General features: G+C 36.4%; 1 protein-coding gene across 48 annotated transcripts in view; it reads right to left on the reverse strand.

Moving 5' to 3' along the window:
* MBD5 (methyl-CpG binding domain protein 5) overlaps positions 1–21,860 on the reverse strand; it is a 444,773-nt gene that overhangs the window by 131,615 nt on the left and 291,298 nt on the right. The gene's annotated exons all lie outside the window — the stretch shown is intronic.

Consider the following 21,860-nt stretch of genomic DNA (forward strand, 5'->3'; position numbering starts at 1 on the left):
AAAACGAACAAATTTGTCATGGACGAAGTACAACCAGAATGCTCCTTAGAGGCAAGGATGGTGAGACTATGTATCACATACTTTGGACATGTTATCAGGAGGGATCTCTGTAGAAGGACATCATGCTTGGTGAAGTGGAGGGTCAGTGAAAAAGAGAAAGACCCTCAATGAGACAGACTGACACAGTAGCTCCAACAATGGGCTCAAGCATAACAATGATCATGAGGATGGTGCAGGACCAGGCAGTGTTTTGTTCTGTCGCGTACAGGGTCTCTATGAGTCGGAATTAACGCGACGGCACTCGACAACAACGAACTGTGAGAGAACAAACTTCTGTTTGTTAAAACCATTCACTTGTATTTCTGTTACGGCAGCACTAGATAACTAAGACAGTAAGAAATCTGAGGATTCAACTATTCTTAAAAAAAAAAAGTTGATTTCGACTCATGGAGACCACATGTGTGTTGGAGTAGAATTGTGCTCTACAGGGTTTTCAAAGGCTGATTTTTTGGAAGTAGATTGCCAGGCCTTTCTTCTCAGGTGTTTCTGAGTGGACTCAAACCTCCAATCTTTTGGTTAGCAGCCAAGTGCTTTAAACATTTGCACCACCAGGGACCCTACCTACTCCTGGGGAGCTGGATTTGTTATAGAGGCATTGGGTTCTTTGGGGAGGATGGTGGTGGTCAGATTCATGCATTGTAAGTGCTGGGTGCCAGTGGAAATAATGTTTTTATTAGAGCAGCTCCTGGAATGTGCTTGAACGATGTTTTTGGCTGGCAGCTTCAGAGCTGGCTCTCTGGTCTTGTTAGAATCTGTTAGTCACATAATACCTCCTAACATGCTCCTTTTCTGGTTAAACTGGTCAGAGAGAATTTTGTTGTTTGCAGTGAAGAATCTTGACTGAAACAAAAATGAGAAATGTAAAAAATACATATTTTTTAACTCTATAAGTTACTAAAGAGTTACAGTCCAAATGTAGCCTACTACATGCTATTAAATCATGGTGTTTGGGATCTGCTGCTTATAATATTTTCATAAATACTATGTATTACACTTTGGAGAATATGCTAAAATTAGAGAGAAGCGCAAGGCTGTGACACTCGAGATCGTTACTTAACATAACACCTGTACATGGCAGGCATTAAATAATGTGGCTAAGAGGTTAAATTGAATTCAAAGTGATACTGCTAAGTTGGACAAATGATCAAGTATTTAAAAGTTTTGTTCTCTAATGTTAAGGAAAAAAATGCACACACAGAAATAAAAAAAGAACTGCTCTAAAATGTAAGTACAGTCGTATGTACCTATGGTGAAAAGGAGGCTTGATATGACAATTCAAAGAAAGTATTATAATCTGTATTATTGTTATTTTCTGCCTCTTGTACCAACTTGCACATCTGCTTAGAAAATCACTTTTCTCTGTATCCCACAGTCCTGAGAGGAGGTATTCTCTTCTCACCTCAACTCTAGGGCAAAGGAGCAGACCTGTTATCTTTAGGCTCTCCTGCCTTGGAAAATACCTGAATGGAAGGTCAAGGGATAGGCTTTAATTTCCTTTTCTTTTAATATCACATTAAACTGTATATTACACTTAGTGTTCAGTAAGCACTGATTAATTAATTACAATTTAAAGGAAGTTAAAAAAAAATGAGCACCTTAGTAAGACTAGTAACAAGACAGATATCTACATATGCACTTAGAATACCTGACTTTGCAGTCAAAATATATGGGCATATGCACGTTCACTTGTGTGCACACACATGTAAGTACAAACATACTTGTTTAGTCTGAAACAAGTAAATGGCCCTGTGTACAATACAGTAAGCTTTGCCACATTTTGGCATTGGCAAATTGGCATCTAGTAAGTCACTCCAATCCAAATCAAACATGTCAGTATATTATGTCACTATTGAAGTCAGGTAACCCTGGATTCATCACTTAAAGGGAATGCAATGAGCAAGGACAATGTTTGGAGGGATGCCACAAAGCCAATTCCAGTGCTGTGAATAATTCTAATCAGAAAATGTTTAAAAAAAGATGCAGTCACCTGCTGATTTCTTAGGAGTCACTTATTTAGTTTGTGCTTTTTTTTTTTCATTAAGGAACTTTTAATACATGTAACTAGCTTCAGAGCCTCAGAGTCTCCAAAAAGATGATTTAAATGTATACAGAAGCTTGTCCATTTTTTAACTTAAGCCACGATCAATATTTATGCCATATCTATACCGTTAGTTTAAAATTTTCAAAATCTTAAAGGTTCTAATGCTGTTTAATCTAAAAAGTCTTACGGTTTACAGATTATTGGAAAAGTCATGGGTATGATGTATTACAAATGAAAGCGAAGTGGTATTTTAAAAACCTGTCCTTTCAATAACAAATACAGAAGAACAAGTTTGTTTTCCCCCCATCAGATCCAACTTAACAAGGATCATTACTGTGTTAGATCATTATGGAGTTATCCAATATGCACTTCTAACTGTAATGCAATGCTGTCACTGAACAAGAGTTACTATACTCTGAGTTGGCTAAATTCTACCAAAATCATGAGTGGAAAGAAAAAAGGTTTATCAAAGATATTCTCTCCCGACGCTCCCTGAAAGCTCTGAATAATTAAGCCTATTTAAAAATAGGGCTCTTTGCTTTCCTGTGGTATCATAGTACTGATTTTTCTTTCTTTTTTTTTTTTTTTTTAATAACGTCTGTTCTTACAGTCATGTCAACATATAATTCTTTTTTAAAAATTAGGCAAGGACTATATACAGTTAAACCATGTGTTTACTTCAGCAAGTAACTAAAAGATAAGATGCTGGTCTTCATTACACTACAGAGAGCTAACCAGAATAACTGCTCACAGGCTAAATTACTTTTCCTCAGTTGCCCTGCCAACAGAGTTGGTAGAAAATTAGACGTGGAACTGTAGAAAATAACAATTATTGTCCCAGCATATCAACTTCAAGTACAAGCAACTCTTTATTACGTCGTTTTGCATGGCATTTAAATACCAACTCCTCAAACTTCTTGAGCCCAACCATATTCTCTTCCACTTAGCAGTTCCCATTTAACTTCACTTAAACTCATGTTCTCTTGGCTAATTTTCCCCATCCTCTTATCTTTCATCTTAATTTCTGTAATTCCACTGTTTCTTGTATTTGGCAATCTCTCTCTCTGTTCAAGAAGAAGAAAAGATGAATCAGAATCAGATTCCCAATTTGCTATATAAAAAACATGTAACAGTTGGAATTTTGATGCTTCCCTTGTTTTTTTTTTCTCGTTTCTAGTCCCTTTATTTTGTATTGGGTAAAGGAAGACAAAGCAAAAGATCTGGGACTGAGAATGAGTTATTCTAAGGCTCTTGCTCATAAGAAGATAATTCCAAAGACTTAAAAAGTTGCTTCATTATAGACAGAATTCTTTTTGCATTTTCATTAGATTTCATCAAGATCAATGAAAGATACTCTGTTTGATGAAATTGCTAAGAAGAAGGTATCCAAAAAAAAAAATAGACCCTTTAGAAGTATTTATTATTAAATTGAGCCTTTTGCTCAATTTTCAGGTGGTTACCTTCTTAATGTACTCAAGGTCTGGCAAGGTCACATGCAATTGTGATTCTATTAGAAGGCTAAGGTCTACTCTTATTCATGGGGTCCAAACCATCCCAATTTAATAAAAATAAAGCAAAGTTATCAATAATCAACTTTTTAAAATTTATATTTTGTATTTAAGAGCTGTACTTTCTTCTAAATGGCTTATATGTACACGCACATGCAGGGATTGAGAGTAAAGGCCAAAAAATGGGCATTCATAAAAGGAGTTAAAACATGCCTTTTTCTCTGTATTTTATCACAATTAATAAAAATGTCATTTTGTATAATGACAAGAACAGCTCAGGGTTCAGCAATTCTACCAGCCCTTGGGCAGAAATGGAATGGAAAGAAGGTATCCAACTATAGTCATACCATGATGGCACTCCATAAAGCCCAAGGGCATGTTAGTCTATAGACAGAAATGGCTTTCTCTATTACTGTGCAGCCAGGAACAACGTTAATTCTACGCGTACTGGCAGGTAAAAGCTTCTCCAGGGGTTATCAGGTGTAAGCTAATATGCCTAGAAAGTCTAGGAGGAAGAGAGAGAAAACTCTTTTTTGCTGCCTATCAGAGGAACATGCTGTACTCCCAGAGACAAAAAGCTATCATCAAGTCTTGTATCACAATATCAACTCATGAAAACGTAAAAGAAAAAAAAAAATTTTAGCTAGAAAAAATTGTTTAAATAATTACTCTAAAGTCAGTGGCACTGCTGTCATCAGAATCTAGTCTTTCAACCTTAAATTGTTAAATATTAGAAAGATTGAAATTCTTTATTCTCTCTTGAGCAATGTTCCTGGGGTTCTATGTTTTTAATAGAATTCTTTGTACTATATACTTTTTTTGCCTGTATTTTTTAGAAGTAATTATAATAACTTCAGCAAGCTGCTGATCAGTTTACATTAACTTATGGACTAGAACTACTATCTAATTAAGTGCAAATAAAGACTAAAGGTTTGAAATAATTTTGCTTGAGAATAAGTCATTTGAACCTGGACAAAGATAATAACTTTCATGACTTAAAACACAAGATTCTTCTGGTAAAACTGAAATGTTAAATTTCAGATTAAGAATGGGCTTAGATATTACCTCATTCTCCAAATAGTTTCTAAACTGGTGGTTTTCAAATACAGCTGCACATTAGAATCATACTAGATTTTTAAAAATACCAGTGCTTTAAAAACACACCATTCCCAGAAATTCTGAGTTGGGGGTGGCGGGGAGAGGGCAGATAGGGATCAGTAACTTTCTTTTAAGCCCTTAGGTTTTTGCTACTTAAGAGATCCTTGGAGTAGCAGCATCTGCATTACCTGGGGACTTGTTGTTATTAATACAGAATCTCAAGCCCCAGTTCAGACCTACTGAGCAAGAATCTGCATTTTAACAAGATCCCAACGTGATTCTTATGCCAAGTTTGAGAAGTTTGGCTAGGTGATTGTACTGTTCAAACCAGGATTGAGAACCACTGTTTGAAACATCTGAAACCCATAAGATCATAAGTTCCAGAAGGGCAGGAATTATGTTTATATTGTTCCTGGTTGTATTCCAGACACTTAGCACACTGCTTGGGGTTAGTGCTCAATAAACGTGAAATAAACAAAAGAGTCATTGACCTTCACAACTACCCAGAATGGGTCAGGAGCTTTATCTACACTCCCATAGTGCATTGTGCTTACTCGTGTATGCATATTTATCATACTGCACTGTCAATGTTCACTTCGCTTGTTCTAAGTAACTTGAGAATGGGGACTATATCTTCAATGCCTGTAACTTAGTCCGACCATAATACCTGGCACATGTGTACATGATTTATGCCGACTGACTGACTGACTGAATGAATGCCAAATGAACAAATGAATGCAAGTCAAAGCAGCTTTTTCAGCAGGGCAGTCAATCACCAACACTAAGGTGAATTTATATACTAATATTTTTATAGGAAGGTCACTAGATGTATAAGAGAATCATAATACTGGTGGAGGAAAGAAAAAATCTACTTTTGCATTCTTGAGTTATTTCTTTCAACCCACACAAGCTGGGAGAGGAGAGAATCAAAAATGGCTCTCACGTAAAGTGTAAGAAGATGATGTAAACCATCTAACACAATAAGCAGGCCTCAATTTGAAATTCCATGTCCTTCTTTCCTACTCTAAGCTATAAAAGGGCATACCAATAATTTCTTCCTGAAAGTTCAGACCATTTAGGGAAGGTTTAGCAAAATTTTGAAAATCATGAAGCACTGGAATTAACCTAGTATTTACAGCCTAGCTTCCTACGGTGCTCTTTTTTCTCAACTGCTGGTTGTTGATACACTATAACCTTATATTCAGATTATAGAAACACAGCAAAAATAAATTTTTCTCTTTTAGTATGTTACAATAAAAATTCTAGCTCCATATCTTGGTGTGAGGCAATTATTTTCTTGCAAAAAAATCGAAATGAGGAAGAAAGATGTAGGTTAATATTAGTGCTGAATTCTTTCTGATGTAAATAAGACCTTCAAGATTTAACTTTATAAAATAATTTTACATGATGACACATGGCCATTTTCTCATACAAATTAGATAGTCGTTAAAAGGTCAAGAATACTATTAAAATGTTTTCCTCAAGAATGTAGGCTATAAAATTCTTGGTGGAGTTAAAAAAAAAAAAAACTCTAGGATTCAGCAGAAAATAAAAACAATTCATTTGCTGAAATGTTTATGCATTTACCTTTCCTCAGAAAGCTATTAAATTTTCCACGTGGAAATAAGTCTTTATTAAGGATAATAATATTCCTTCTTACACAGAAGCATCAAAATAACTTTAAAGTCCTGCTTAAAACATATCCATATATTCACACATACTTGACTCAGTGTACTCCTTTTACCTATGCTTTTGCTTTTAGATTCTTAGATTCTAAAAACATAGTAGGTAATAACTGAATTTATGAGTCTTTGTCTCCTAATTATCTACTAAATAGTAGATATCTTTTAAAAATTAAACTATAGTAAAATATAGTCCTCTGAATTTGACTTACCAACTCTCATTTTCACACACACACACACACACACACACACACAGAGTAGTATTTGCCTTCTGCTATCACATTTCTGGGAATAATGGCCATGTAGCTGATCAGTTTTTTTTTTAGCTGATCAGTACAAAGAAGGTGGGGGAGCTTACACTTTGAGAGAGGTAAAAGAAGTAAAACAAAATGTAAACATATATATACTGTGCTAGGTTTTCAAAAATTGTGAATTTTCAAAATATTGAAAATTCAGGATATATATTTTAATAATTATCCTATTTTTTAATAAAAACATACTACAGTAATTTATACCACAAAGCCATTGTCAAAAACTAGGCAATTTCTCAGTACAGAGTCTTTTTTAAATAGCATATTTCTGAATTTAATACATAATCTATCCCTTTTATAGAGTGCTGACCATGATTTAATACAGAGAAAGGAAGGGATGTTTCTTTACAGTTGTATTGGCTAGGTAAAGTGGGTGATGAATAATGAGTAAATGCGTAGCAGGTAGGGTGGGGGTTGGGGTAAAATGGACAGTGGTTTTATGTGTCTTTTGCAATAGCTGTCTGTGTATGTTCTCTAAGTGCCTTCACTTAAAATATTAATACCCTGAATTCATGTGGTACATTTAACATAAAGAATTTAACATGGCTAACAAATATACTATAAATTACCTTTTCTTGGAGAAGGGGCATCATTAGTCACCATAATAATTTTGCTTCATAATTTTATCAATTTGGATAAAAAACGAAGGATAGATTTCTAAGGCTTGACCTTCTAACATGAATGTTCTGTTCTTATATATCTGGAACAATTTGGCCCATTACAGTAAAATAGGCTTTAAATTCCAGTGGGCATGTTGTTGTTGTTAGGTGCTGTTGAGTCGGTTCCGACTCATAGCGACCCTATGCACAACAGAACGAAACACTGCCTGGTCCTGCGCCATCCTTACAATCGTTGTTATGCTTGAGCTCGTTGTTGCAGCCACTGTGTCAATCCACCTTGTTGAGGGTCTTCCTCTTTTCCGCTGACGCTATACTCTGCCAAGCGTGATGTCCTTCTCCTGACAACATGTCCAAAGTATGTAAGACGCAGTCTTGCCATCCTTGCCTCCAAGGAGCATTCTGGCTGCACTTCTTCCAAGACAGATTTGTTCGTTCTTTTGGCAGTCCATGGTATATTCAGTATTCTTTGCCAACATCACAATTCAAAGGCGTCAACTCTTCTTCAGTCTTCCTTATTCATTGTCTAGCTTTCACATGCACATGATGTGATTGAAAATACCATGGCTTGGGTCAGGCGCACCTTAGTCTTCAGGGTGACATCTTTGCTCTTCAACACTTTGAAGAGGTCCTTTGCAGCAGATTTGCCCAATGCAATGCATCTTTTGATTTCTTGACTGCTGCTTCCATGGCTATTGATTGTGGATCCAAGTAAAATGAAATCCTTGGCAACTTCAATCTTTTCTCCATTTATCATGATGTTGCCCATTGGTCCAGTTGTGAGGATTTTTGTTTTCTTCATGTTGAGGTGTAATCCATACTGAAGGCTGTGGTCTTTGATCTTCATCAGTAAGTGCTTCAGGTAACTTTTCATTTTCAGCAAGCAAGGTTGTGTCATCTGCATAACGCAGGTTGTTAATGAGTGTTCCTCCAATCCTGATGCCCCATTCTTCTTCATATAGTCCAGCTTCTCGGATTATTTGTTCAGCATACAGATTAAATAGGTATGGTGAAAGAAGACAACCCTGAGGCACACCTTTCCTGACTTTAAACCAATCAGTATCCCCTTGTTCTGTCTGAACAACTGCCTCTTGATCCATGTAAAGGTTCCTCATGAGCACAATTAAGTGTTCTGGAATTCCCATTCTTCGCAGTGTTATCCATAGTTTGTTATGATCCACATAGTCAAATGCCTTTGCATAGTCAATAAAACACAGGTAAACATCCTTCTGGTATTCTCTGCTTTCAGCCAGGATCCATCTGACATCAGCAATGATATCCCTGGTTCCACATCCTCTTCTGAAACCGGCCTGAATTTCTGGCAGTTCCGTGTCCATATACTGATACAGCTGTTTTTGAATGATCTTTAGCAAAATTTTGCTTGCGTGTGATATTAATGATATTGTTCTATAATTTCCACATTCGGTTGGATCACCTTTCTTGGGAATAGGCATAAATATGGATCTCTTCCAGTCAGTTGGCCAGGAAGCTGTCTTCCATATTTCTTGGCACAGACGAATGAGCACCTCCAGCGCTGCATCTGTTTGTTGAAACATCTCTATTGATACTCCATCAATTCCTGGAGCCTTGTTTTTCGCCAATGCCTTCAGAGCAGCTTGGACTTCTTCCTTCATTACCATTGGTTCCTGATCATATGCCACCTCTTGAAATGGTTGAATATCGACTAATTCTTTTTGGTATAATGACTCTGTGTATTCCTTCCATCTTCTTTCGATGCTTCCTGCATCGTTTAATATTTTCCCCACAGAATCCTTCACTATTGCAACTCCAAACTCAGGACCCAGTGCCGTCGAGGCTTGAATTTTTTCTTCAGTTCTTTCAGCTTGAGAAATGCCGAGCGCATTCTTCCCTTTTGGTTTTCCATCTCCAGCTCTTTGCACATGTCATTATAATACTTTACTTTGTCTTCTCGAGAGGCCCTTTGAAATCTTCAGTTCTTTTACTTCATCAATTCTTCCTTTTGCTTTAGCTGCTTGACGCTCAAGAAAAGTTTCAGAGTCTCCTCTGACATCCACCTTGGTCTTTTCTTTCTTTCCTGTCATTTCAGTGACCTCTTGCTTTCTTCATGGATGATGTCCTTGATGTCATTCCACAACTTGTCTGGTCTTCGGTCACTAGTGTTCAATGCGTCAAATCTGTTCTTGAGATGGTCTCTAAATTCAGGTGGGATATACTCAAGGTCATATTTTGGCTCTCGTCGACTTGCTCTGATTTTCTTCAGTCTCAGCTTGAACTTGCATATGAGCAATTGATGGTCTGTTCCACAGTCGGCCCCTGGCCTTGTTCTGACTGATGATATTGAGGTTTTCCATTGTCTCTTTCCAGTCAATTTGATTTCTGTGTGTTCCATCTGGCGAGGTCCATGTGTATAGTCACCGTTTATGCTGGTGAAAAAAGGTATTTGCAAAGAAGAAGTCAGTGGTCTTGCAAAATTCTATCATTCGATGTCCGGCATTGTTTCTATCACCAAGGCCATATTTTCCAACTACTGATCCTTCTTCTTTGTTTCCAACTTTCACATTCCAATCGCCAGTAATTATCAATGCATCTTGATTGCATGTTGGATCAATTTCAGACTGCAGCAGCTGATAAAAATCATCTATTTCTTCATCTTTGGCCCTAGTGGTTGGTGCGTAAATTTGAATAATAGTCGTATTAACTGGTTTTCCTTGTAGGCGTATGGATATTATCCTATCACTGACAGCATTGTACTTCAGGATAGATCTTGAAATGTTCTTTTTGACGATGAAGGCAACACCATTCCTCTTAAAGTTGTCATTCCCAGCATAGTAGACTATATGATTGTGTGATTCAAAATGGCCAATACCAGTCCATTTCAGCTCACTAATGCCTAGGATATCAATGTTTATGCATTCCATTTCATTTTTGACGATTTCCAATTTTCCTAGATTCATACTTCATACATTCCAGGTTCCGATTATTAATGGATGTTTGCAGCTGTTTCTTCTCATTTTGAGTCATGCCAAATCAGCAAATGAAGGTCCCGAAAGCTTTACTCCATTCATGTCATTAAGGTAGACTCTACTTTGAGGAGGCAGCTCTTTCCCAGTCATCTTTTGAGTGCCTTCCAACCTCGGAGGCTCATCTTCCAGCACTATATCAGACAATGTTCTGCTGCCATTCATAAGGTTTTCACTGGTTAATGCTTTTCAGAAGTAGACTGCTGGGTCCTTCTTCCTAGTCTGTCTTAGTCTGGAAGCTCAGTTGAAACCTGTCCTCCATGGGTGACCCTGCTGGCATCTGAATACTGGTAGCATAGCTTCCAGCATCACAGCAACACACAAACCCCCACATTACGACAAACTGACATGTTGGGGGACACTGTAGTTAAAAAAAGGTATTACAAGTTTTTATTTCAGTATAAATTCAAACTTAGAGGATTGCGAGATTAGGATGCAAAGCTTCCATAACCTTTTATCCACGTTCCTCAACATTTTGCCCTATTTGCTTTGTCACCCTCTGCCCACCCATCCACCCACCCACCCACGCACCCATCCAGTCCATCTGTCCATCCATCCATCCGTCCACCAATCCATCCATCCACCCACCCATCCATCCAATTTGCGTTTCTGGATTCTGGAAGTAAGTTGGAGCAATGTGCTTATTCACCTCTAAATACTTCATTGTGCATTTTCATAGACCATGGATGTTCTCTTACATAATCATGGTAAAAAATCATGGTACAACTAGCAAAATCAAGAAAATTAATATATCTAACCTACAGTCCATAATCAATTTTTGACAACTGTCCCAATAACGTCCATTATAACATTTTATGGTGTTTTTCTTTTTTTAACCCCTGGGCTAGGATTCAATTCATTATCACACATTATATTTAGTTGTTAAGTTTCCTTAGTTTCCTTTAAATGAACAGTTCCTCAGCCTTTCTTTGTCTCTTCTGACCTTGGCATTTTTGAAGAATGCAGCCAGTTATTTTGCTAAATGTTTCCTCATTCTGAGTTTGTCTCCTGTTTACTGATGATTAGATTTAGGTTATACATTTTGGTGGGAAATTACAGAGATGGTGATGCTGTGTCTTTCTCAGTGCATCGTATCAGGAGGCACATGTTAGTTTAATCCAGTATTGGTGGTGCTAATTTTGATAACATTGTTAATGTGATGTCCATTAGCTTCTCCATTGTCAAATTACTGGTATTCATTTTATAATTAATAATTTGTGGGGAGATATTTTGAACTATTTAATATAAAATTTTACCCACTAATTTTATCACCCATTGATAATTTTCTTACTCCATTTTCTCTTCTATATTTACTATTTGGTACTCTTCTAAAATAGGAGCCTTGGTGGTATAATGGTTAAGTGCTCAGCTGCTGACCAAAATGTTGGCAGTTCAAACCCACCAGGGGCTTCACGGGAGAAAAGACCTGGCAATCTGCTCCCATGAAGATTACAGCCTAGGAAACCCTATGGGGTAGTTCTACTCTGTCCCATAGGGTTGCTTTGAGTCAGAATCAACTCGACAGCACACAATAACAACAACAACTCTTCTCAATGAAGAGTTCATTTATTTATTTATTCATTTATATTGGTATGGATTGATGGATTCTTATTCAGTGCATTATATTTCATTACTGCTATTATTTATTTTGACACTTGTAGATGAATCTTGATATGGCTGTCCTTCCTCTGTCTTTCTGTGTCTTTTCTACTCTTTTATGAGGCCAACACTCAGACTGGATTAGAACCCAGCCTACGCCGTTATGACCTCATGTTAACTGACAATGTCTTCAAAGATCCTATTTCCAAACAAGGTCATATTCACAGGTATCTGGGTTTAGGACTTCAGCACATCTTTTGGGGGATACAATTCAATCCATAGCAGATAGTCAAACAGTTTGGGAAATGTTGGGTTTATAGATTTCTTTTCCATCAGGACTACCCAGAAGCTTTCATGTGATAAGAGGCATTGTGAATTTCCATGAGAAATATGAAGTATACATATGTACGTATATATGTACATGGCTTGCTGGATGACATAGGAGCCATATACATGTACTTATATTTAAAAAAAAAAAAACAAACCCATTGCTGTTGAGTTGATTCTGACTCATAGCAACCCTACCGGTCAGAGTAGAACTGCCCCATAGAGTTTCCAAGGAGCGCCTGGTGGATTTGAACTGCCAACCTTTTGGTTAGCACTTTGATTAACCACTATGCCACCAAGGTTTCCTATACATGTATGTACACATACATATATGGTTAAGTGCTCAACTACTAGCTGAAAAGCTGGTGGTTCAAAACCACTCAGAGATGCCCTGGAAGACAGGCCCGGTGATCTGCTTCTGAAAGGTCACAGCCTTGAAAACCCTATGAAGCAGTTCTACACTGCACACATGGGGTCACCATGAGTTAGAATCGACGTGACGGCAGCTAACAATAACAACACATATGTATATATGTATGTGTGTGTATTTTTTAATTTTTGAAATTTACCTGATGACTCTTATCTTCCCTCTACTTTCATGATACAGCTTTTGAAAGACTGTTCTGTGAAACACCAGTTGAGAGAAACACTGATTTAGAAAAAAGGAAGAATAAATTCAACCAGGAGCTGGAGATGAATCAAGGCTAAGTTTACTGTTCAATTAAGTTTCCAGTCCTGATAAGTCCCCATGCCTACTCCAAAAAGGTATTAATATGCATTTGTTTCTCTGCACCCTACTCTCTGTTTGGAGTCTTGGTCTGAATTATTCCCTGGCATCTGCTTCTTGCCTCTGATACTGTTCAGCTTCTGTCTCACCCAGCTGCAGTCCTCTTTTGCTTCTGTCTTTTCCTAGCACTTTAGATTCGACTCTAGGCACTGAGTTTTCAGTTTATGGCCTTATACTTCTCAATACAGATTTCTGGTCATCTGTCCTGGTACTTTTTAATTCTTCCTGGCATACAAAAAAATCCTATGAGTTTGGAGTGCTAGTCTTCTCTCTGTCACCAAGAGGGTAGACAAAACTGCAGAGCTGATCTTCAGCACATCTGTGCTTTAATCGTCTCAGCTGAGAACTGTGACGTAATTTGCCATTTCTTCTATTTTATAATATTTTTGCAACAAGAGAAAATAAATCAAATTCTTTCAGCATATACACGATTCTCTACTTGAAAGTCAGTCACCTGTGCAGGTGCCTTAACTCATTCAATGCTTTCCTTTCTGAGCTTTACTTATTAAAGGATGAAACAGCTTTCCACACTAGGAGAATATGGCTTCCTGAATGTAAAAACCTGATTTTTTGGACGAGATGCTCTATACCAAATTGTCAGATGATACATTTAACGTCTCTTGATAAACATAATTCTATAATGTAGACTCTAGATATTTTTTAATTATTTAAGACTTCATCCAACAATAGGAAATGGCAATAGACTAATCACACCTTAATCTAAATAAATTTAAATTAACAGAGTACTACAATTCTAGACACATGGTAAATAATGGGAGAAAAACCCATAATGAGCCGTATCCAGCATGATCTAAAATTAAAAAAATAAACACTGATTATGTATGCATTTTTAACTGCAATATAATAGCATTGGTTTTTAAAATTTGAATGTAATATTTTAAAATAATTATTAATGCTTAAAAATAAGATTGCACAGATTTTTGGCAATGTTAGACAGTGTGTACCTTGAAATTTTAGCATGTGGAACCACAATGTTTCTGAGGTTTCACAGTAAGTATCAGCAATGCAGCACACTCTACCTCGATTCTCAATATCTAGGTCACATGGACTACTTTGAATACTATGAATAGGAAAAAAAAAAAAAGAGGAAAGCCACCAAGAAATCGTAACACAACGCTCAAATTATAAAAACAAAACCAGCATAATATGATTTTTAAAATAATTCCTACATAACACAGAAGATAGTGCCCTAAAAATGAATTTCTCATCTATTATGTAAACTGAATAAAACCTTCGGGAAGTGTTATTTACTTAATAAAATGTCTTTTGTTTTTACTACTCTCTCGTGTGTGAATATGTGTATACATACTGAACCGTCGGGAATAGATAAAAATAAATGTATTGTTAATAAAAAAGCATATGCAATTTCGGAAAAATTCTGCAGTAGCTAGTAATAATCAGAAACTATAACTTGCACATACAATAAAGACAAATAGATATGCTAAGGATATCTGAAATTACGATCTTATTTATACGAGAAGAGACACAGAGGACTTGCATTATGTTTTAATTATGAAGAATGCACAGTGGTTTTGTAATTTCTTTTAGCTATAATTATATACTGCTACTTTGAAGCTTAGAATGATCTTTACTATGATTTTATTATTTTCCTTGAATTATAATGAGCTTATTACGTTATAGATTTAAAATCTCTTCTCATTCCCTCCCCAAATTATTATGTGAAGGACAAGAAGCAAATACAAATATCTTTCTCAGCAAAATGACAGACCTTAATAATCTGTAATAAAACTCTGCTACAGACATAATTTTTATACATGCTTAGTTCTTTGTAAGGGAGACAGAAATGAAAGCAACTTGCCTAAGTGTATTTTTCTTAATCTATCTCATACACTAAAGGGAAATCACACACATGTCCACAGGATGACTTAAGATGGGTAACACTGAAAAACCGCATTTAAATGACTAGGATTTACAGAGAGAGAATTTTGACAGATTATTCATATTATCAAAAGAGATTGATAGAACTGGCTATAATAAATTTTTTAAAACAGTATTAAAGCTCCCAAATATCTTTTAATCAAGCACACAAGTAGCTGCTTATAATGGCAAGAATGTAGGAAAAACAATTTTTACAGGTAACATTCTACTAATTGGCAGTAGTCACTTTTTAAAGTACCAGGTTGGGGGATCCAGATTAGGGAATTTAATCTAGTTTTAGAGATATTCTAGAGGTGGCTTAGAAATGAGTCTATAGAATGAAGAAAGAAGGGAAAAAACGAACATCGTATATTTTATCTCATTGTAGTCATCATAGCTATCCTACGGGATAGTATTTTCATCCTCATTGTTGTAAACTAATGACAAAAAAATTACAAACTTTAAGAAGCAGAAGGCTGGCTTAGGGCTAATTTATTGCTATTCAATGCTAAATAACATTTATATTCAAGATGAAGACATAAGCTGGGATCAGGTGATAAACAAAAGCAATGCTAGAGTAGGTCGAGATTAGGTTGTTTCTGAAAACAAGTCAGAAATGTTGACTTTAATTTTAGCCTGGGAAATAATTATATTTTTCTTCTAGTAGGATAAAGTATTTAACTTACTCCTGTTGTTGTCGTTGTGTGCCTTCGAGTGGATTCCTATTCATAGTGACCCTAATGGACAGAACAGACCTGCCTCACATTGTCTCCTAGGCCGTAATCTTTACAATAGCAGATCACCAGGTCTTTTCTCCTGCAGAGCTGCTGGGTGCGTTCCCTTGCGCCACCAGGGCTTCTTAACTTATTCCTAGATGATTGTTTTCCTTTAAATGTTGATTCATTCCTTTGTTTTTATCTAACATTATTTTAATAAAAAGTTTTATTACCTAAACCTTGTCCTAAGTGCTATAAGTATCACAAAATTAAATACAGGAAAACCTAGTCTATTAGTTTATGCTGCTATAATTCTAACTCTAGCGACAGTGATCTTTGTAAAATGTCATTTCATTTTGTCATTTTTCTGACTTCACACACATTTTTGCTTCTTTTAAGACTCATTAAAATGGTATTAAGGGAATAAAACATAAATAATGCGACAACAATAAAGATGGCAGATAGGCCATCAACAGAGGAGAAATTTGAAATGAGCTAATATAATATAAAGTAGAAAAAAGAGACAGAGGAAACACTGAAATGGAGCAGAGGAAGCCTCAGCCTAGAGTACAAACGGAATGGTAAAAGCTAAAATGGGGAGATCCATCAACCTGTAGAACCACAGAGAGGCGGGTGCAGAGATGCCTGGTAACAGGGCAGCAGTGAGAGTGGAAGTGAGAAGTAGGGCTAAAAATGGGAAGATTAACCGAATGTTTGAATAAGAAACAGCTGGCATCCCCATCCACTGATGCAAGACATTGATTCCTCAAGCAAACAAAAAAGGATTCCTCTTAGAAGAAATAGATAAATCCTGGAGCAAAGTTTTGTCTTTTGGCAATAGGGGACTCCTCACTGTAATGGCTAAACAACGCCCCCTCCCCCCATCACCCTAAAGCATCTGAGGTCAGGAAATGCTGCTTTCATATGCAAAGCTCCCAATCAGCTGTTTACTGCCTCACTTAAGTATGAACCTGTAAACAAGGATCACCAGATACTTAAAGAAAGCCTCCTGTATAAAAAAGAGATATAAAAATAAGCAAACAGAAGGAATCTAGTAATTTAGGAGAGAAAAAAGTGAACTTTAAAAAGAACTCTAGCTCAGGGACTGTGAGAAAATATCATATCCATAACATAATAATCATGATGATGATGACAGTAATAATAGCAGCAAACAGTGTAAAGCTTACTATTGTCTAGATATTATCCTTAGTATTTTATTAATTCATTTAATCCTCATAACCCTGAGATAGTCATATTATTATTGTCTCCATTTTAGATGAGGTCAGAGACAGAGATGTTAAAACTGCTCAGGTCACAGAGTTACTAAATGTGGAAGATTCAAACTCAGGTATTCTGGCTCTAGAATCTATGTTTTTATCACTACCTTCTTTAGCTTAAAATACAAGTAAACAAACAACAAACAAACAAAAACCACAGATAATATGAAAGAATTCTTGGAAAATAAAATAATTGTATATTTCAACCCTCCTATGAATTTTGTTTTATTTCACAAATTGAGAGCATTGCCAGGAAAAGATAAAAAAGAAACAAACTATCACTGAAAGGTAAAACATTTGATGTTTAGTCCAAATGGTCTATCACAGAATAATAGATGTTACAGAAAGAAAGAACAAACAACAGAAAAGGGGGATGATATTACTGAAGAAGTAACATAAGAAAATTTTCTGGACATGAAGTATACAATTCTCCAGATGAAAGTACCCACTGAATGCAAGATGAATGGAAAAAGCTCATACCTAGGTACATCACAAGGATGTGAAAAATACCAAGAAAAACAAGAGTAGCGCCCCAAAGCTCTATTTTCTACCTTATAATTAGTTTATTTGAAATCTCTCATCTGTTGATAACCTGTTATCTTTATCATTGCTGTTTTATTTATTTTTTATTCCCTTAATATCAGCACAAAAAAGCAGGTGACCTGCAAAGGGCTAATTCAGGCCAATGTTGCTGGATTTTAGAACAGGGTGGAGCATTGCCTTCCAAATTCAGAAGGAAAATGATTTGTATCCTAGAATAACAGACAAAACATTATTCTAGAATTAAGATGGCAAGCAGTTAGGTGGGCAGCAATTGCTTCCCCTTGGAATACTCTTTGAACGTGGTGTCTTTCCTTTAATTTTTAAAATGATGATTGTTAAGAGTATTATAAAAAGAAATTAGTAAAAGTAGTATAAAATCACAGTTTTCAGACAATGTCTCATGTAGATCAAATAGTTAAAAAGTAGCACCTTTTCATGTGTTTTCTGCCCACTACAATATTGCTGTTCCATACCCTGCCTCCACCCTTTCCTCTAGTTGGGTTCTGTCCCCATGCTTGCACTTTCTGACGTTAGTACCTGAACACACCTCTAGTGAGAATAAAATGAAGAAAAATTCAAACACATGAAGGCCCCCAAAATTTATCATCTATATACTCTTTCTTAGGAATTTGCTAAGGGATATGATTCATTAAAGAATAGTTTAATGATGTATTAACGCCAACCAAAAGAGCAGGAAAGAGAAGCCCCTGGATGACAGCTGTGCAGCCAGAGGCTGCAAGGCTCTGGGAGAGGGAGGGGATGGGTAGAGGGGACAGAGAGAAATGCACCAGAATGTTTCATATAACAAAGGGTTAGAAAGAATTGGGACTATGATAAAGGAAAATAAAGATAAAACAAAAGGCAATTAGAAATGCTAAAAAAATTTAAAATTTACTTGGGTCAAGAATTTAAGAAAGAGAGGGATCAAGCCATGTGGTAATGTGGTTATTACCCTCTACGAAAAGTGACTAGCACATGCAAAGGCCGTTTTTACACAATTTAAATATTTAATTGTGGTTATGAGATTTAAGTGGCATCAGTTTTAGAAACACAAAAATGAAAGAAGAGGACACAGCAGGAAGGGAGAAAAGCTGACATGGAAGGTAGGTGCACGGATATCCTCATCTAGCAGAGGATAATCACAAAGCAGCAACTACAGTTAACGGAAGAAGAAATAAAGATATTAGCCTACCTATAGTTATTAACAAAGAAACTGAAAATAGGGAAAAAACTAAATGAAGGATTATGGGGAGGGAAAAAGGTTGAGGTGGGATGGGTTGGGGTGAGTGAGTATATAACGCCTCCTTCATATTAAAAAAAAAAAAAACCAAACCCACTGCTGTCGAGTTGATTCCGACTCATAGTGACCCTATAGGACCAACTAGAACTGCCTGAAAGAGCTTCCAAGGAGCGCCTGGCGGATTTGAACTGCCGACCTCTTGGTTAGCAGCCGCAGCACTTAACCACTATGCCACCAGGGTTTCCCTCCTTCAGGAAGTAAATACACGATGCCTAAAGTAATAAATAAAAAAGCTTAAGGTAGAAGCATATTACTTTTACTTGGATAAATGGGGAAAATTTATCGGATGGGCCAAAAAAACTATTAATTTTAACCATGTGCATATATTAACTTGATTTAAATACATACACCTACACATATACCCCTCAGAGGCTTTCCATCACTCTTAGGAGAAAGTTCAAAACTTAAATATTACCTACAGGTTCCTGCCTGTTTCACCAGCCTCACTTCATGCCCTCCCCCTACCTCCTCTACAATCTCTGCTCTACCCAGGCTGGCCTCCTTTCAGCTTTCTGAGCAAGCAAACCCCTCCAAGGTTCTGCATATACTTTTGCCTCCATCTGAAATGTTCTAGGTCCCAGGGCCCCCACTCTCAGGGTTGACTTATCCATTAGGCACAGAGCCTAGGATCCACAATACTTTAAAGTGTCCATGAAAATGTTTTTACTTGTTTTAAAAACACAAAAAATGAACTTCTGGATCAAAGAAAATGTTTTAATATGTAGCACTAACATCATCATCTTCATACCAATGCAGTTCTAAAATATAAATTTTGGTATTTTATTATGGATGAAGTGGAATACGAAGGCAAAAGCGTCCAGGGCCATGAAAGTCATAATGAGGCCCTTGCCTACTCCTACTTCCCAGTGCAGCTTTACTTAGTGAAATCCTACTCAGTCCTCGGGTCCCTTCTTCAGAGATGTTTTGCCTGATTCTCTCAGACTATGTGAGGTTCCCTGACATATGTTCTTATATCACTTTGTATTACTGAAGTAAGATAAGTAATTGTTTAATTTTGTATTTAATAAAAGCAGGAACTATGTCTGTCCTGTTTATCATTATATCCCCAGCACCCAGCATAATGCCTCGTATGGAGTGGTGTAAGACCCAGAAGCACTAAGAATATTCTACTGTGGCCCTCTCTGTGTCCCTGGTGGCTGTTTCTCCCCACTCCTTCTTGCAGGTGACTTCGGCCCCTTATCTGTTCCTCTTCTTCCCTCTTGATAAAATCCAGAGTGCCCAAACAATGGTTGCAAATCCACAAGAACAGTTCCTTCCTCTTACAAGAACCATTTTTGATCAACTCTTCCCAAAACTAGCTGACTTGTGGCTGACCTCTCCTACTAAAGCCCTATAACATTTCCTCCTCCTCCAAGTTAAAATACACCTGGATGTGGAGCATTCTCACCTTCAGCATTTTTTAGTAAAAGATTACATGCTTTGGCTATTTTCTCCCACAGTGGGCATTCAATTAAACTACTTAGAATGAATGGCTGCAACGTGACTTGCAGGCATGGTGCCCTGGAAGAACTAAGACATTTTTGAAAGTAGTCTTGCAAATCTAAAACATACAAAGTGATAGCCAACATGGCATTGAGAAATCATTCTAATAAGAATTTAAATCTAAATAAACTCAATTGTTTTTATCTGTGCTAAGGGAAGGGGGTACTAGTACAGACATCCCAAAAGTGTGGGCAATAACCACCTGGCTTTGTAATAGGCTTTTGTTCATGCATTTAAATAGAAGTTTTGATGAGAATTAATTTAAAAGTTACCAGGAAATTGTCCAGTTTTCCTGTCCTCTCCCAGTTCAGAACTAGTTTGTTTTTTATTTATCTAACAGCCCCCAAAATAATGTCAGACACACCATAGGTCCTCAATAATGATTTCAATGAACTGAACAATATGTCAGATCATGGAGCCTCAACTGGGAATATGAGAAAGGAGTAATAGTTTAAAAACACCAGTACTCTATCACTGAGGATAGAAAAATAAGATTTATATAACGGGATAAAGAGTTACCCAGTGCCGTTGAGTCGATTCCGACTCATAGCGACCCTACAGGACAGAGTAGAACCGCCCCATGTAAAGAGTTACAGCCTCTAAAAAGCTAGAACTTTAGATTTTTTAAAAAACATATAGATTATACAGATGTGTACGTTAGCTCTGATTTTTATCCTTGAGAGAGAAGCACTTTTATTTATTTATTTATTTTTGGCCACGAGTATTTAGTATAATTAAATCCTTATAAGACTATTTTAAAATTATAAATTAGGTACTAAGATTAGGTACTGCTGATACGTGACAAAATCTCAGTGTGCTGTAGCAGAAATCAATGATTTTGGCAAGACAAACTGCGGCAGATGCAAAATACCAGTTGAAGTGAATGCATACATTGGAATATGAACCGATGAAATGATATAATGTCTAGCATTTGCTTCCAAACAATACAGGAGGATTAATGATTACCTGTCAAAGCCAGGCTGAGGTACGCGGAAGCTCATCATACTATTCTGCCAACTCATCTATGTTTGAAACTTGCCATAATAAACACTTTAAAAAAAAAAAAAATGAAGCCAATGTACGTACAAAACTAATGTACATACATACCAAAACCAGGAGCCTTGAAGAAGAAAAACAGATCTAACTTGATAAAAAATGCTAGCCTTATATGGCAAAAATAAAGCACACATAACAAATACATCATAAACAAAATATTGAAAAATGACAAAACTGGAAGATATAATTACAACACATATGATTTACAGAGTTAATATTCTTAATATGATTTCTCATTCTTATTGATAAAAAAAGAAATCAAAGACCTGAAGAAAAATTAGGCATGGGGTATGAACAGGATATTCTTAAAAGAAATAAAAAGATCAAATAAAAAATAAAGAGATATTTATCTCATCAATAATCAAATAAATGAAAATTAAAAGTCCATACACCGTTCTCATATTAGATTTATTTGAAAACAAACACAGGTAATACCTATAGTGAAAGTGGCAATTTTGTATACTATGAGTGGAGTATAAATTAATATAGCTCTTAACATATTTACTCTTTGAACTACTAACTCCATTCTTATGA

Source organism: Loxodonta africana, chromosome 6, assembly GCF_030014295.1.
Source record: "Loxodonta africana isolate mLoxAfr1 chromosome 6, mLoxAfr1.hap2, whole genome shotgun sequence".
NCBI classification, from domain to species: Eukaryota; Metazoa; Chordata; class Mammalia; order Proboscidea; family Elephantidae; genus Loxodonta; species Loxodonta africana.